The sequence below is a fragment of the Phocoena sinus genome, chromosome 15 (assembly GCF_008692025.1).
Source record: "Phocoena sinus isolate mPhoSin1 chromosome 15, mPhoSin1.pri, whole genome shotgun sequence".
NCBI lineage: Eukaryota > Metazoa > Chordata > Mammalia > Artiodactyla > Phocoenidae > Phocoena > Phocoena sinus.
Window position 1 is genome coordinate 37038459 of NC_045777.1, and position 17408 is coordinate 37055866.

The window sequence follows — 17408 nt, forward strand, 5'->3', positions numbered from 1 at the left end:
ACACACACAAAAAACAGAATGTCAGATGACCAGTCGCGAGATAAATGAGTTTGCCCGTGACCGGGTATTAAAATGGAGTCATAAGAATCGTCCCGTTCTGGTGTTTATAAAAGACTAGAATACAAAGGTTTGCAGTACAGCGAACTGGGAGCTGAGTCAAGCGCTCGGCCCCTCGCGGCTCCTCCCCGCCCACCGCCCGCCCCCATCCTCCCTCCGCCCTCCCCTCAACACACTTCCTCCCCGCCTCTCCAGGAGAGGGCTATTAAAAGCTGCTGACGTCAAAAGGGACGGCCATCTTTGATGAGGGCAGCGCTCACGTTGCATTGAAGACGAAACCTCGAGGAGGTCAGGCGCTGTCTTTCCTTCCCTCCCAGCTCGGCGGCTCCTCCACACTTGGAACCTGCAGGGACCGGGCGAACACCACCCTCTGGAGAAGCCAAGGTAAGGAGCCCCCCTCCCCAGGTCGTGGTTCTGGCTCTAGATGGCTACATACCCAAAGGGGACCACAGCTGGGCAGACCAAGTGAGCTTGGGCAAATACAAGAATTTGTGCACCTAGGGTGCGGTATTCCGTGTGTGCGCGTCTGGCTAGACTCCCGCCTGGGGCTTTATAAAGTATTTTCGAGGTGAGCTGCTTGGGGAAGGGATGAATGGGAACAGTGCAGGTGGAGCGATGGGGAGGAAGCGCAAGAATACGTACGGAATAATAACTTACTCTCTTGAAACAGTAGCGGGACCTTCTGTCTCTTCCATTTTGCGATGCAGTTTTAAGAGATGTTTAGGCTGTGGGGTTTTGGTTTTGTTTTGTTTTGTTTCTGTAGATCAAGACAAACAAACCCTGTGGTTCTGACCCGATTATTAGGACTTGTCGTTAGGCGCTATTATCTAGGGAAGAATTAGGGAGAAGGCAGGGTGTGGGCGCTGGGGAGGCGAAAGAAGGGGGAGTTCCCGCCCCGGGCAAGCTGAGCTGCAGCCGCCACAGCAGCCTCCATGCCCCACGGACTTGATTTATGCCGCCTGCTCCACGTCAACTGCAGGCTGGCGGGAGGCGGGCGGGTAGTGCTGGGTGGGAGGGCTCTGCGGAAGGCTGGCGGGGGCGGGGGCTCGGGCTCGCCTCCGTGCTGCGGCGGCCAGAGCTCAGCACCCTGGACAGCAATACCAAGGGACTGCGCTGGCGCCCGCGACCTTTCAGCACCGCGGATAGCGGTCCGGCCGCCCCGGCGTACCTACCTGCTGCAGAGATGCCTGGCCGGGGCTAGATGTTCCAGGGCTGCAGGCCAAATTGCTTCTCTGAGACTTAGGTCTCACGGAGACCCCCTAATAGAGCAGGTGTAGTAGGTTGAAAGGAAAAAAAATCCTGCCTACAGGACTCCTTTGGAAGCAATTACCAGCTCCCATCCTTAGCTCCTGCATAGCCTAAAAAAAAAAAAAAAAGTCTACTTGTGGAAATTTCCTGTTGCCCTCTCCCCTCCCCGCCCCCCCCCCCCCCCCTTTTTAGGTAAAAAACAAACACATTTTTAAAAATCTGCATTTATCCTCCAGTCAGAAATCAAGGGTTTTGTTTCTTTCTTTCTTTCTTTCTTTTTTTTTTTTTTTTTAACACAGAACAGATCTGTCTACAGATCCAGGGTGGTCATGAATGAGGTATATATGAAGACGCCAACACAATCTGTTTATAGGAGCGATATATCTTTCTACATGTTTCTATTTGATAAAAAATGTAGGGGTAGTTGAACTAAGCAGAATCAACTTTAATAATGAATCCTTCTTCCTCTCTCCCATCCTTGTAATTAGGCATTGACACAAGCACATGCCCATAAAAATACATCTCTAAGAAATATTACAGGTCTTACAGGGTATAGATTTAACCTCTTTGGCCATGGTTTCAGAGTGAGGGGAAGTATTTCCTATGGACATTTGTTATCTCAGGATAGTTTCTGATTTTGACAACATTAAGACTGGCTTTCCTCAGGGGAATCTAACTGTGTCCTTCAGGGTGATGCAGATGAAAGGACCATGGTGTTAGGCTGAAACTGGACTCTGACCTAAAGATCTACTGCAATTTCCATTACAGCATTGCGGGATTTTGCTGAGGCAGTAATAAGTACTTTAACCATTTTCTACTCTGACGTTTGCAGCCTGTGAGTGAACAAAAATTATCACAGGGATATTTCCAGCTGTTTGATATAGATAAAATCAACATAAAATGACCAGGAACAAAATTGTGCTATTTGAGTAGTTGTTAAATAAGAGTAATAGCGTCATATGTAAGAATGTTTATACAGCGCATTAAAGAAATGCTATCATGATCCCCTGAAAAGCCTTAAAATAAGATCTTGGATTGGGTTTAGTTAGTCATTAACTCAATCATTTATATATTAGAGGTGCTCCAATGCCGTGTCCACATAGAGAAGGTACTTTCATTCCCAGCTATTTATTTCCTAGTGTTTTTAAGGATAACCATGTGGTTCCATATAAGTATATACAGATCTGTTGCTGGATATGGATGTAAAATTATTATTCAAGAGTATGTAACTGCATGGAAGAATTTTACAACTCTGCAATCTGCAGATGAAATAAATAACTGTGTTTCAGTGATAGGAGGAGGGGAGACAAGATGGGTAGGAGTCTTGAAAAATGCTTTGACTTCATGCTGCATGTCCAGACAGGTCTCTGCGTAGTTGCGACAAATGAAAAGGCCTAACACTGCTGGAATTATGTGCTTGGACATTAGTAATTACTGCTGGGTTTGTTTGTTAGTGGAAGACTGGGGTAGTGGGGGCAGAGGTAGAGGACTGCGGTGAAGCTGGCAAAGGGTACAAATCTGGGAGGAAGTGGTGATGTGCACAATTATGGAGCTAAATAGCTTACTGAAAAGTTTTTAAAAAATGTAATTGAAACATGAATTTACATTATTGATAAGCTTCAGGAAAAAAATCAAGAGAATTCCTATTTTAAGTTTTAAATTTTAACAATCCAGGGCAATATGGTGAACAGAGGCAGGAGCAGATGGACACAGAGATGTGCCAGGAAACATTCACACAGACCCTCCAATGGTACCTGCTTGTTTGCTCATTGGCATTTTCTGCTTTACCACCTTGGCATTCAGAATATGAAACAATTTGTAATCTTATTAACCTCTCCATGGTAAATCTCCCAAGAATTCACAATTTTATTTTTACTTCGTTAAATATGCATGACCACACATGCACAAACACAATACAAACTGCCTCTGAATTCGCTTATATAAAGACATTTCTAAACTCTAGGTGTTGACCCCAGAGTGATGGTTATCAACCAGAAGATTGATCTATCTGCCAGTAGCACCTCTTCTCATAGCAGCCAGCCTTCAACAGAGCATGTAGGTTTTGACGATTAGGAGAAATGAGAGATAATTTGAGAAAGAGGTTGACAAAGGAGACATGAAGGATAAAAATAGATAACTCTGCTTTTTATATGACGCACTATGAATAAACGATTTTTCTCACATCATGGAACTACTTTACAATTCTATAAAGGTAAGTCAATTGGTGTTTTCAGCCTCAGTGCTAAATATATTTCTGCAGTGTCATCCCTTGTCAGCAGGGACCAACCTGATTGGAAGACATTGCTCAATCAGTGAGCACCAGATACATAAATGAACCCCACTGAGGATGTAAAACCTCATGCTTATATAGTCTTTGACCTCAATAAGTTTAACACCTAGTACTTTTTTTTTTTTTTTTTTTGTGGTACGCGGGCCTCTCACTGTTGTGGCCTCTCCCATTGTGGAGCACAGGCTCCGGACACGCAGGCTTAGTGGCCATGGCTCACAGGCCCAGCCGCTCCGCGGCATGTGGGATCTTCCTGGACTGGGGCACGAACCCGTGTCCCCTGCATCAGCAGGCAGACTCTCAACCACTGCACCACCAGGGAAGCCCTAACATCTAGTACTCTTAATGAAAACAACAAACAATAAAAATTAATAATACCAGAAGGAAAGTGCAATAAAACAGTAGAAGAAAAATCATGAGGGAGTGTATAATTACTTGCCAAATCAATGCGACCAAAAATAAAGAATGCAAATTCTGAGAAGGACAATATTTCAGTGGACTAGAATGATCCGAGACAGGAAGCATGACCTGAGCTGGTTTGGGAGGTAGGAGAGAGGTGAGGGGACTCTGCTAAGTAAAAGTTATAGCATAGGCAGAACTACAAGTTAGGCAAGCCCAAGTTATGGTCAGCACACCCTAAAAATGCCTATCCATTTGGGTGAAGTGGGATGCTTATAAAGGGGAATATGCTGGAACTGTGAGTTGGAGCCGTCTATGAAAGGCCTTGAATGCCACACTGAGGACTTAGTGCCTTATCCTCTAAAGTTGATTTCTGAGCAGAAGCTGATATAACAAAGTAACCATGTCTTTTTTAACATCTTGGAATTGCTATTGACTGAGTGGAATTAAATTTACATTCTTCCAGAAATAGAGGGGAGCAAACTGTTATCATAAAGGATGATTAATTAAAAAAATAGTAACCAGTCCTCATTTAGTCATCTATTAAGACCACCCTTCAGTATATACATGGGCTTCTAAGTTCTACCCAGAAGTTAATTGTAGGTTTCAATTTTTCGTTATTGACTAGAACAAATTATTCAAGATGAGTGCCTACCAAGAAGATTGAAAATCGGGTCAGGCATCTGGGGATGAGAGGTGTCCAGCAGGTACACTTGAATAATAAACACGCAAACACTCTCTTGGACCCTCTGAGTATTCTGCACTGTCAAATACACTGACTGGATAGATGAAAAAAGATGCCAGGTTTTCTGTTCATGTTTCAGGCAGCATGATACATAGAACCAGCTCCAAGTGGCTAAAACTGGAGAAAAAAAAAAGGAAGGAGGGAAGGAGGGAGGAAAAAAGGAAGGAAGGAAGAAGAAAGAAAGAGAGAGAGAAAGAAAGAAGGAAAGAAAGAAAGAAAGAAAAAGAAAAAGAAAAGAAAGAAAGAAAGCAAGCAAGCAAGAAAGAAAAAGATACTATGGTAAAATTTTGAAAAGCTGAGGTGTGGTGGGCAGTATATCATATTTCTTTCCCTACCATCCTAGCAGCCTAGCTGACTTTTGCTGATTACCCTCACTCCAGCGCTTGCTTGAGGTCTGAACTATACCCATTTCATTTTTAATCTTGTGGTTACTACTCTCAAAGCAGAGCTTCACAATTCCAAATTCTTACAGAACTGCTGAACTGAAAGAGTCAATGGCTTCATGTGGAGGACTAAATGGCAGTTGCAGACATAGATCTTGTTGCTATTTCAATTCTCACTCTGAAGTGTCAAGGGACTATTCTCATCTGTTCTTCACCAAAACACTGGCAGGAGAGACATCCTTAGGGTAACTTGTTGATTTCTAAGCTGACTCCCTGAGGCAAAATTGGAGGTAGTGATGTTTGATGCTTTAGGAGGTCAGACTGTGGTTATTAAACGGAGTGCAGAAGGCCTTCCAAGTTATTAAGTAGGAAGGAGGAGATATGACAGAGCATTGAGGAAGCAGGACATGATGAGTGGAGGAAGAGGTTTTTTGGTTTTTTTTTTTTTGCTGTATGCGGGCCTCTCACTGTTGTGGCCTCTCCTGTTGTGGAGCACAGGCTCCGGATGCACAGGCTCAGCGGCCATGGCTCACAGGCCCAGCCGCTCCACAGCATGTGGGATCTTCCCAGACAGGGGCACGAACCAGTGTCCCCTGCATCGGCAGGCGGACTCTCAACCACTGCGCCACCAGGGAAGCCCAGGAGGAAGAGGTTTTAAAAAATTATTCTTACAAGAAGAAAGAGGCTTCAGAGAAATTTCCAGAGAACCCTGTCTGCACTCTGAACTCTTTAGAATTACTGTCATTGCTGTAATAATAGCTACTTGTTTCTACATAATTTTCTTCACAAGGATCTCAAAGCACTTCACCCAATATAAAAGTCCAAGCAGTTTCTGATTTCCAAGTGAATGATACAAACCATAGTCATATATGATATTAGATAACATTTCATATATGATATTTAGGTAACATTTAGTAAGCCATAAATCTGATTTAGAACAGAGATACCCAAAGCAGTGATTAATCAGAATAGGTCTGTGGGAGAGAAGAGAGAACCACTAATTCTAAAAGTTTTTACCAGTACTAGCTCACTGAATCTTCATAACAATCCTATAATCAGGGTGCTATTATTATTTCCATTTTACAGATGAGGAAACTGAGGCAAAGAAAACGTAAATAACTTGCCTTACATCACAGAACAGAGCCAGGATTTAAGTGTAATCAGTCTGACTCCAGGGTCTAAGCTCTTAATTATATACTCTGCTACCTCTTGCATCATCCACATTTTTCATACTGGCTAAATAAGGCACAGAGAATGTATATGATTTTTTTTGTTTTGCAATATCTTTTCCCTTTCAGTTGGACAGCTGAGCATGATGGCAAGGATGCTGATCAGGAGCCAGGAGACCTGGATCTAGCCCTGAAGCAATTGCTTGTCATTTTCTTTAAATAAGTCATTCAATCACTATTGAACTCAGTTTCTTCATCTGCAGAATGACAGCAGAATTGAACTAATGTTTTCCAATATGCCATTCAGAAGTCAATGATATTGGTTGTGAAAACTCTAGGTAGTAAGTCTGAGGCCAGTGACCTGGTGCTCTCAGATGGCACTGCCTTAATACTGCTTCAGTAACTGACCTGACTCCCTCCCTCATTGTAAGATTAATTATATCCACAGCACCCCCTGCAATCTCTCTCTATTTTTCCCTCAGTAATTTCTTTAACATCATCTTTCTGAAGTCCTTCTGGTCAGACTTAAGAAATCCTGACTTTTTCCTCAAAGCCCTGATCTGAGTCATCACTGCTATGGGGATCTCCCCTCGTTCTCAACCAGATTTATTGCTGTCTGGAACAGACTATTTTCTACAACCTGCCTAAACTTTTTATAATTCTTTTTTCAACCTAATTAACTGTTATAAAAATTTCTTTCTAGACCCCCTTTTGACATTATCTTTAAGTGTGACTTAAAGCAATTTATTAGCTGCTATTTCTTCATTCCTCTTTTTTCCTCTGCCTCTTAGAAAAGGGGAAACAGAAGCTTTTTAAGAGTCTGTGAGCTCTTAAGTACTTAAAAAGTAACATTTCCATATGACCTGAGTTACAAGATTTAAGTAGCCAGCTCAAAAACTAATAAAGTTTGGAGGATGGAGAGGTGGTGGTAAAATAATGTTACAAAAAAGCTTCAAGGACAAGGGACTAGGAGAGGAGGAAGCTTTAAAGCCTATGAAATATAAAGCTCGGAGGCTAGCAGTTGGCGGTACAATATTTATTAATTAAATTCACAAGTTCCAGAAAAGCCGTGTTCTCCTTGTTGCTATAAACTCATTCTTGCTGCAGATTTCAGCATCTTTCCATCACAGTAAAGCATTGACAAGGGGAGTTGCTAACTGATTTTCTTACTGCTGACTCACAGAGGTTAGCTTCAGTAGTGATTAACTGATGAGAGGAACAAATCTGTATTCCCAAAAAGACATGTGTAAATCCTGTTTAAGGGTTAGTGCTTCCTTTTAAATGCCTAACAACCATTCTGGTGAAACTCAAAGTGAATTAACAGTGCTCACACCGGATTGGTACTGAATGACAGCTGCGCTAGGTTTATGAACTGCTTTCTGTGGTCATGGAAAAATACATTTGATCCTCTTAGCTTGTAAAAGAAGCTGAATTATGATCCCTGTGAAGGGAAAACAAAAAGAACTTACTTATCTTTTATTCTGTTTGGGGGTTTTTGTTGTTGATTTGATTTGGTTCCTATTACCCAAAGATGGCTAATTCTCAGGTCTTAAATTGAGACTGTTTGCACTTTCTGCTGACTCACCTCATTTTATACTTGAAGATGGTCCATTTTATACTTGAAGAGCAATGTTATTTTCCTGCTAGAATGGTAGATCTGACAAAATGACCATCTGGTCCCTGCTTCCCCATCACTTCTTATATCCAAATGACCCTAGTTATAGATTTTGAACTTAGGAGATGACTTTTCATGGCTGCAGGCTTGAATGAGTGGTTTCTGTCCTTTACTGATGACAACATGTAAGAAAGTGGAAGCCTCTTATGTGCCCCCTGAGGCTAGAGTCACCCTGTACTCCTGCCTCATTCCTATTCTAGAGAAATCTCTCAATTCAGCTCAGAGAGTCCTACAAGTTGAACAGAATTTCCTTCCACGGAAAATCTCAGACCAAATTGCTGATCACCTTTATTCATGTTTTGTACAATTTCATAGAATAGTGACTGACAAATTGCAAAACAGTATATTTCTTAAATTTCCCTGAAGTTAGTCTGAGGTTGGTCTGACAGCTAGTTACGGGTAAATCACACTGCAGCTTTTCCGTTGATAAACAGAAAGTAGAAGGAAATAAATGCCAGTAAGTCTGCTAGAAAAAACACTGGCAAACGATTTCAATATGCAGTAGTCCTGTAGAGTGAATTTTTTTTTATTTTAATAGGAAAGTCCATTATAACTTCATTATAACACTAGAAATCAAGATAGTGTTCCTAATTTATGCCTGAGAAATTGCTGAATATATCTACTTTTTCCAGTTTCAAGATGACTATTCCTGTATTCCTCAAACATAAATCAGCTGTCCTTATGGCACTCTTCACTAATTAATTAATTCAACAAATATTTATTGAGCATCTGTCATGTGCCAGGGAAACATAGTACTGGTTACTGAAGATAGAGCCGTGAATGAAACATGAATGATTCTGCCCTCCATGTATTTTGATAGGCATCCCTTTTTGAGGTATTATTTTAGAAGACATGTTTCACATAGAATCCCTTTTAGACTCTAAGACATTAACCCAACTTAGAAAAGAACTTGGCTGTCTGTCCAAATATGCAATTGACTAAAGGTTTCTACTGAGTGATCAGTGTCCATGGAAAGGTTGCTGTCATAAACAGAATGTAAATTAAGAACCAGCCTCAGCCATCAAGGAACTTAGTAAATATCTAAGATATGCCCTTGTATAAATTTGCCTCTATTTATGTGGCAGTATTGCTAAAATTTCCTTTCAGAACATGTTATATTCCAGTATCCCAGTCTCTCCCTATATAGACCATTCCCCACCACTCATGGGGAGAACGGGTCAAGCTTCAAGAAACATGGTATCTCCTAGGCTAGAAAACCTAGTCCCAACTATAAAATTCGTGAAGCAATGCAAGAACAGAATGACAGAGAAGCGGCAGCATCTTTTGGATGACAGTACCTCCCGAGCCAATCCACGTTCCTCCTCTGAAAACTCCCTATCATTAAACAAGTTTACGGATTCAGGATCAGATAGAAGAATGTATTAGTTTCCCAGCTCTTGCTTTTCAAAATTTACCTCTTCTTACCAATGAGCAAAGCTCCCATTTATCACATTGCTTTGTAATTATGTACTTATGCATTTCTCTTCCTTAACAGAATATAAAAGTCTTTGAGAGCGAGGGCAATATCTTAACCATCTTTGAATCCTCAGTACCTATAACAGTTCCTGTCACACACCAGCTATACAGGAAAAGAATGGGTGAGTGGGGATACCAGCTACCCCTTTGCAGAGAAAAGAATTCTACCACTGTAAGTAATTCTTTCTTTAATTGGTCAGATGTTATGATCAGAACAACTTGGGAATACAGATTCACCCTAAATGTTGGAATAAAATTATGTCCCAAGGAAGCACTTTTGTTCATCCCAACTAGCTGCCAAACTTTGGCAAATAATTTGTTTTTCTGACCTGCTGTTTTATCACCTATGCATCAGGGGCTAAAATGCTAATGAAGAATCTGAAGAGTCTCATGAAAAGCATTGCTAAAAGCAGGTTTATATAAAGAAATGAAGAACCATTGCCTATGACCTATTTAGGTCAATTTCACACATAAAACAAAGCTGTTTAATGTATATAAAATAATGCGTTAAAATTCTTTACTTTTCATTAATATGGAAAGAATATTTTTGATGCCCCTCTTCACACGTTCACTGAGACATATAGTCACCAGGGAAGTAGATTGGTGGCTTCAGCCATCTCTTGTCTTTGAGGCCACATATTTGCTGCTTCTCTGTTAGAATTGGTGGCATGGTGTATACAAGCTCTCCATGTTCATTTGGCTTCCTAGAAAATGTCCTCCAAACACATCAATTTCTAACCTATCCTTTCAAACATCCAGTGTCCTCTTGCCTAGGAGAGAAAAATAAACTGAGGCATGATGTGGTAAATCAGTCCCATTTATCACTGAGAAAAAGCCATTACCAATGGAGCATTGAATGTTGCACTTTTCCCCCCAGTCCTTCTTATGAAACAACTTTAAAACCACTGGTCAGTTACTCTGTGCCCTACATTCTCCAGCTGAGAATGGAGGTACCACTTGTTGACCATAAGAAAAAAGTAACTAACTTACTGAATGCCCATAGTATGCTGAGCTAGACCCTTGGCATACATTATCTCATTTAATTTCCATGGCAACCTTAAAAGCATTTGGAATTCTTGTCTCTGACTGCAAAGCCCATGTTTTTCCCCACCACCTCATGAATTTTCCCATGAGTCGCACACAATCCATTGAGATCTTCTAATAGAAAGTATGCTCCTGATATGTAGAACATGAGTCAGCAAAATCCAAACAACTCAGTCCTATGGACTAAAAAGTCAGGTGAGATGTGGTGGTATGAGCTACCTGGAGAAACTAAATATCCAGACAAACTCATGGAGCACTGGATTTATCACCTATGCATCAGGGGCTAAAATGCTAATGAAGAATTTGGAGTCAGAGGGCTGCATACTTGGCCCATCTCTGCCACTTCAGTTGTATCACCCTGACCAACTTACCTAACTTGAACTGAGCTTCAGTTTTCATATCTGTACAAAGAAAGCAATAGCTACCATGCATACATCCTGTAGTTGCTATGTGACTCTGAGCTAATGCTTGTGAAGTATTGTTACCTCCACTTGGGAGAGAAGAATGAACCGTTGTTATCATGTTCCATTGTCTGCTGTTTGCCATGCCAGATTTCCAGTGTTCTTATTGCAGGCCATATGCTTCTTTTCCTCTTTATAATGTGGATTTTGCTTAAAGAAGTAACAGGTCCTGCCATCATACTATTTTTTAGCTTGAGCAGCATGCATGATAAAATGGGAAAATGTGTCAACAGTCTTTGATTTTTCTATTTGTGGGAGGGTTTTTAAAATGCCTTTGAATTGCATCTCTGCTTTGGCTTTGTGACTTTCAGGATAACTTTGGAGATGAAGAAGCTCAGGTTATGCTTTAATGAAACACTGGTCCCCCTCTTGCTTAATGCATTGGGTGTTAGGGCCCTTGAGGAGTTGAAAAGAAATAATATGCAAAATTACTTACCCTTCTTTAGCTTAAGAAAGATAATTTTGCTGTGAGCTATTTAGTGAACCGTTATTGAAGCTGCATCTGTTGGCTTCATTTTGTATTGAGTGTAATGTTTTTTGTCGGGGAGTGTTGGGTTCCTTAGTAAATATTGCATGTGTGTTTTTGTATGTGCACACAATATATAGGCAGACAGGTGCAAACGCAGACTCTTGCTTGCAGCCAGCTTTAGGTACAAGATTCCTACATGCATCACCTCATTGTCAAAACCTTTAGCTATATTCATATAAACCAATAAATATAAAATATATATAACAGAGCAAGTTATGTGAACTGCAAAACGTATGATCTTAGGCTGCATTCACAGAATGATTCCCCTCCAAAGTTGGAAAATGCTCCCAAAACAATTCTCTATGCAGCAATGACCTCAAATTTTGGGAGAATTCCTGCAAATCTAGGCTTACAGGACAAGAGAGCTTGTTGGGAAAGATTTTTGAAATCCACACTGTCTTTTGAGCACCTACTATGTTCTACTTGTTATATTACTGTCCATTGTAGCTAGTAGTATTTTATTTAATTTCTACACAACCTCCTAAATGGTGAACATAATTTTCCACACTTGACTCAGAGAGGATACTGTTTGGTCAAGGTCCTACCAAGGTGCTAATTGCTGCCTCTCTCCACTTCCATGAACCAACTGATATATACGTTAGTGATGAAAATATCAGGATTTTTGTCAAAGCTTGATTGGGAGAAAATGGTTAGAACCAGCAGCCAGAATCAGACTAGTTCTACTTCTAGTCCTCCAAGTCTAGACATGGAGAGCCACCAAAGGAGGAAGAGCGATGGAGACAAGTGTAGTCAGGCACAGCTAGAATACCTTAGGTCCTGCCCCTACTCCCCCACTCACCCCTCCCAAGGCACAGAACATGCCTCAGAAGATTTGCAGCTTGGAGGAGCAGAAAATGCAACCTTGCTATGAGTAAGAAAAAGAAAAAGCCAAGTGGAGGACTGAGGTATGCTTGCTTACTGCCCATTTCCCATCTCACAGAGCACTTAAGCTGGGGGTTAGAAGGGCAAATAAAGGAAGGGGTGGAAGGGATGGTGGAAACCATCTTCCTAATACTAATCTTCCCAAAGAGTGAAGGTTCCTATTTTAAGGGACAAGGGAGGAATTAATGAGTCTGAGAGGCAGAGAATGGATCCTCCTTCCACACAGCTAATAAAAGAGGGAACTTGAGTTTGAATTTAAGATCCCAAGTGCAACATTACTGACCCTTCAGAATCAGTGGCTCCTTGCTCCAGGACATTGGTTCTCAAACTGTGATCTTTGGACCAGCAGCGTCAGCATCACCCAAGAGTTCGTTAGAAATACAATTCTCAGGCCCCACACCATCCTACTGTCTGAAACTCTAGGGATGGGGGAAGAGTTTTCTGTTTCCATCACCTCCAGGTGATTCTGATGCATGCTCAAGTTTGAGAACCAATATCCTACAGATCTTTAGTAGCTCCTTCAAGTGTTCACATTGATCTTGAACTGGGTCTGATGAGGATGAGGTGTTTCCCCTCTTCTCTGACTAGGCCCAGAGATGAATTGCTTACCAAAGTCACAGTGTGAGCATTACAGCCTGGGCTCCTGACTCACAGTTCAGTGCTCTTTTACTGCATTGTGCTTTCTTGCCACTTCTGCCTCATCTTTTCCAAATTTTCTTTCCAGCACAGGCCCACAGCCTGCTCAGGAAATCTCTCAGTCTGCTGTTCCCCTCTGAGGTCTCCAGCCTCAGATGGTAACCCAACATTTATAAAAGCATTTTAGGAACATTCCCATGATTCTGAGCTGCCAGGTAGAGCATCCTGAAATGATTGGCTATATTGCTTATGTCTATTTGGGTTTTGCGCATGACAGAAAAACTCAAATATAAGTGATTTAGGCAAAAATGGAGATGTTTGATTGCTCAAAGAATCTGAGTAAATGTTAAACAGTCAAACCATGGGAAGGGCAGAGAGGTTGCTGGAATTCAGGAACAACTCAGGGTTGAGTCGAGTTGAGTCAAGCACCACCAAGGCTCTCGTGCTGCCTCCTCCCTGTGCTTCTTTCTATACACTGACTTCATTTTCTCTTGTTAAAAAGTCAGTTCCTCCCTCTATATATCGGAAACATGGACACCTAATTCGTACTCCTTGCACATCCACTATAGAAAAGGGACTGCCATTTTCTGTACCCCATGTTAAAAAATCTCAGGGAAAGGCTCTGATTGGTCCAGCTTGGGCCAGGTGCAAAGCTTACACCAATGAATTGAATGAATGCCATTGGTGTGGAGCATCACGGAACAGTATGTCTTATGTGCTGGAGCCACACAATTCCGTTGGGGGAAGAACCAGGTTCAAGGTTGACATAATAAGCCATATTATGTGTCCTATATACACAGACAATTTTTATCAGGTCACTTACCAAACACTTGTATTTGTTTAAAGATATTTTTTGGGTTGTTTTTAACAAGTGGTTTCTCCAATGTGATCTAATTTTTTAACTTCATGACAGCTCTGGAAAGGAAGATGATTTTTTAAAAAGTAACCATTTTGTGGATATACAAACAGAGGCCTAAGAAATTTGATTGCCCTGGAAAACATCACCTACCTACTTAAGTTGATGGCAGAGCCAGCTCAAAGGATGAAGATTGAACAGATGTTCAGTTTTGCTCCTAATCGATGGATGACAAGCTAATGACCCCTAGGCTTAATACTATCCACAAACTTGTTTCATTTGGCCAATGCTGAGTTTGCAAACATCTTAAATCTGAATGCCTTAAGGCAGAGTATTTCTTCTCCAATTTGCCACAGAGCCTAACACTACTTGTCTTCATGTACCTGCTTCAGTCCATACATCTGTATTATCTTCCCAACACCTGTAGGCATTTGAGTTTGTTTCCACTGCTTACCAAAGTTGTGGCATTCTTGGTGGTTCAGTGATCCTGCCAGAATCAGATACAGCTAGAAGTTTCCTGGGTTATCTTGTCACAGCTTTTCCTAGTCTTCTTAAGTTATGTCAGTATTTGGAGACAAGATTGATCGCCTTAAATAGACCAACCAAGTTTCGGGGTATTTTTTTTATTTTACTCTGAATAGAGTTAGCTTTTTTGTTCTTCCCACTGACCCTCCTGGCAGTCTGAGGAAGCCTTTGGATCCCTTTGCAGAGTGGTATTTTTTAATGTATAAAATAAAATGCAAAGGATTTCATAGGAAACCAATTATATTATAGTTATAAAAATATTTAAATTGTGGATAGCAATATATAATCTTTTAAAAATTAAGCATTAAATAATAATATTTGGTCCAATAACTACCATAATTTCAAAGTGGTGCTGAGAATATGATATTCTGAGATATTTGCAACAGCTATAAAGTGATATGAAAACATCCTGAGATTTCTACTTGTGGCTCATCAGGGTTTGAGCTCTCTTCTCGCCCCCTCGGTGGTGGCGTGGTGGGGTGAAGTCGATGGAGTGGTGGGAGGGGTGTGTCTTCATGTCATTCAGGCACCAGTGACAGCTGGGAGACCCTGAAACAATTGGTCTTTGTTAGGTAACAATTTACCCTAAAACTTTGCGGCTTGAAACAACTATTTCTTACCACTTATGGGTCTGTGGGTGACCTAGGCGGTTTTTTATTCAGCTGGTCGATTGGCTGGAGTCTTGTTGGTCCACGACATCCTCACTTTCATGAGTGACGGTTGGTGCTGGCTCTTGGCTGGGGCAATAGGGGTGACTAGAGCACATACCATTCAAAAACAGCACAAGAGGGCAAGCCACCAGGTGTAGGCACTTCTCAAGTCTGGTGAGGCCACATTTGTTATTGTCCCATTGGCCAAAGTAAGTCACATGGCCAAGTACAGAATCAGTGTGGGAGGAGCCACCCCAGATTATGGATACTGAGAGGGGAATTATTACAGCCATTTTTGTAAAAATATCTACCACAGCCTCCCAGTCTTGGGAGCGTAAGTCACAGAAAATCCCTCCATCTGCCGTAGGCTGGCTCTAGGTTCTACCTGTCCATCCTCGGGCTGCATAACTTCCACTAAATTCCACAAAGCACGAAACCTGGGCATGCGTCATTATTACCCTGCCACTGTCAGCCTTCCAATTCCTTCCTCAGCCAGATTTGGAGCCCTTGGGATTAAGTTTTGGATATCCTTGGGTCGAGAGGGCACCTGGAACACCTTGCTGCATCTCTCCAAGGCACCTAAGCAATCACAGACCCAGATGTCTGGTAAACTCAGGAGAAAGTCAAAGGAAAAATTTTCTGCTCTGAACTTTGAGGATGAGTAAGACTTTCTGGGCTCAAACTGGAAAATAATATCAGTTTCCTACTGTTTTGTGATGATGTTTCTTTATCTGAAATTTCACTTGAGCTTGTCTCAGCAAAAGCAGTTGTATTTGAAGTTTTTTCTCTGTCCTTCCAGAAGTCCCTCCTGTTTAAGAAAACCCTGATTTCTCCTATAATTTCAAGATCTCCCCGTAATGTTAGAAACAATCCTCAGCCAACCCTTTATCCAAAGAGTGCTTTGGAAATGGGAACCCGAGGGATGAGACAGTGGAAAAAACCCTGAAGCCTTTTCAGCTGTGCTGCTGCGTCACAGAAACAAACCAGGCACCTGCATCGGGGCCTCACAGCAGACCCACGAGAGCCTTCATCTTAGCTCTTCCATAGATTAGCAGACAACGCCCAGCTCACCCAGCTATCTAGTTAGGCACTCTCAAAGAGCATTCTGAGACCTGGCTGTTCATTTTCTCAAATCACTTCAAATATCAGATGGCCGACACCTAGGATCACACCCTGGGCAGAAGAGCTGTCCACTTGTTCAATCCTCTACCGGCTTCAGGTTACTGAAACCCCAAAGCAAAAAAACAAAAGAAACTAAAAATGTAAAGCCTTCAAAATTCTTTAATCGGAATGCTCTCTTAAGTTGGGTCCTCCCAGAAGCAGACCCTGAGAGAAGGATGTAGTGCACATACTTTATTTGGGAGATAATCCTAGGAAGCAGTGATCAGTGAGCAGGGGAGCTAGATGGGGTGGGAAAGAAGCAAATACAGGGGACATCAGAGTGCAGGGTACCACCTGCTGGGGTTCAGTCCTGCTAAGACCGCTCTCAGAGGGAGTGCACAATATGCCTGAATTACCCCACCTGAAGGGCAAGGAATTTAGGGTATTTATGTACCAACTCCCATCCTTCAGTGGCTAAGGGCTCTTCCCAGGAGTGTAAACTTGCACCCAGCCCAGTAAAAGGCTAAACCTACTCCTGAGACTGGAGAAATCCCTAAGGCACCGAGTCATAGATGCTTGTCATAGAGGCTCTCAGAATATACATGAGAGGTGAGTACCAAGGTGATATAGGTGGAGCATCAAGAATGGCTGCTACGATTTTGCAACTTGTCATCTCCAGACACCCCAAGCATCAAAACAGCTGTCTCCAGCTTTGGCACATTGATATTTCAGCCCTTCATTTATTCAACATGTATTCACTGGGCTCCAGCTGGGTACCATTTATTCAGCACCCGTCTGCTAGGCATTAAGCTAAGGTTTTTGCATACATCATCTCATTTGATTCCCATAACAACCTACAAGGTATTATTTGTTTCATTTTACAGCTGAGAAAACTGAGATTCAGTGAGTAATTTAAGGTAAGTAAAATTACCTTAGTCCCTCAGCTTGAAAATGACAGAGCTAAGATTCTAATCCAGGTCCATTTTCAAGTCTAAGCTCCATTCACTGTAAACCCAGCCCAGTTCTCAAGTTGGCTCTAGTGAGTTAACTCCTGTTCCTTCAGTGTTGCAAACCCTCTCTAAGGATAGTGGACTGTCCCTCACATCCTCCAGGCCCCCCCTTACCCTGAGCCCTGTGACCGCTTTTTCCGAGCTCACTACATCTTTGAATCTCCAGATCCTTAAACACCTTCAACTCACACCCACCCATGATCTGTGCTCCTCCAACCAGTATCTGTCAGGGGTTTTGGCAGGTCCTGCTACTTCTGGTTTCCTACTAAAGGAAT

At 41.9% G+C, this 17408-nt stretch overlaps 1 protein-coding gene across 1 annotated transcript in view; it reads left to right on the plus strand.

Moving 5' to 3' along the window:
- The first annotated feature begins 289 nt into the window (after window positions 1-289).
- The window catches only part of SNAP25 (synaptosome associated protein 25), a 79723-nt gene continuing 62604 nt past the window's right edge, over window positions 290-17408 (plus strand). The window contains exon 1 of the mRNA XM_032607124.1: window positions 290-441. The gene's annotated coding sequence lies outside the window, so the exon portion shown is untranslated. The remainder of the gene's footprint in view (window positions 442-17408) is intronic.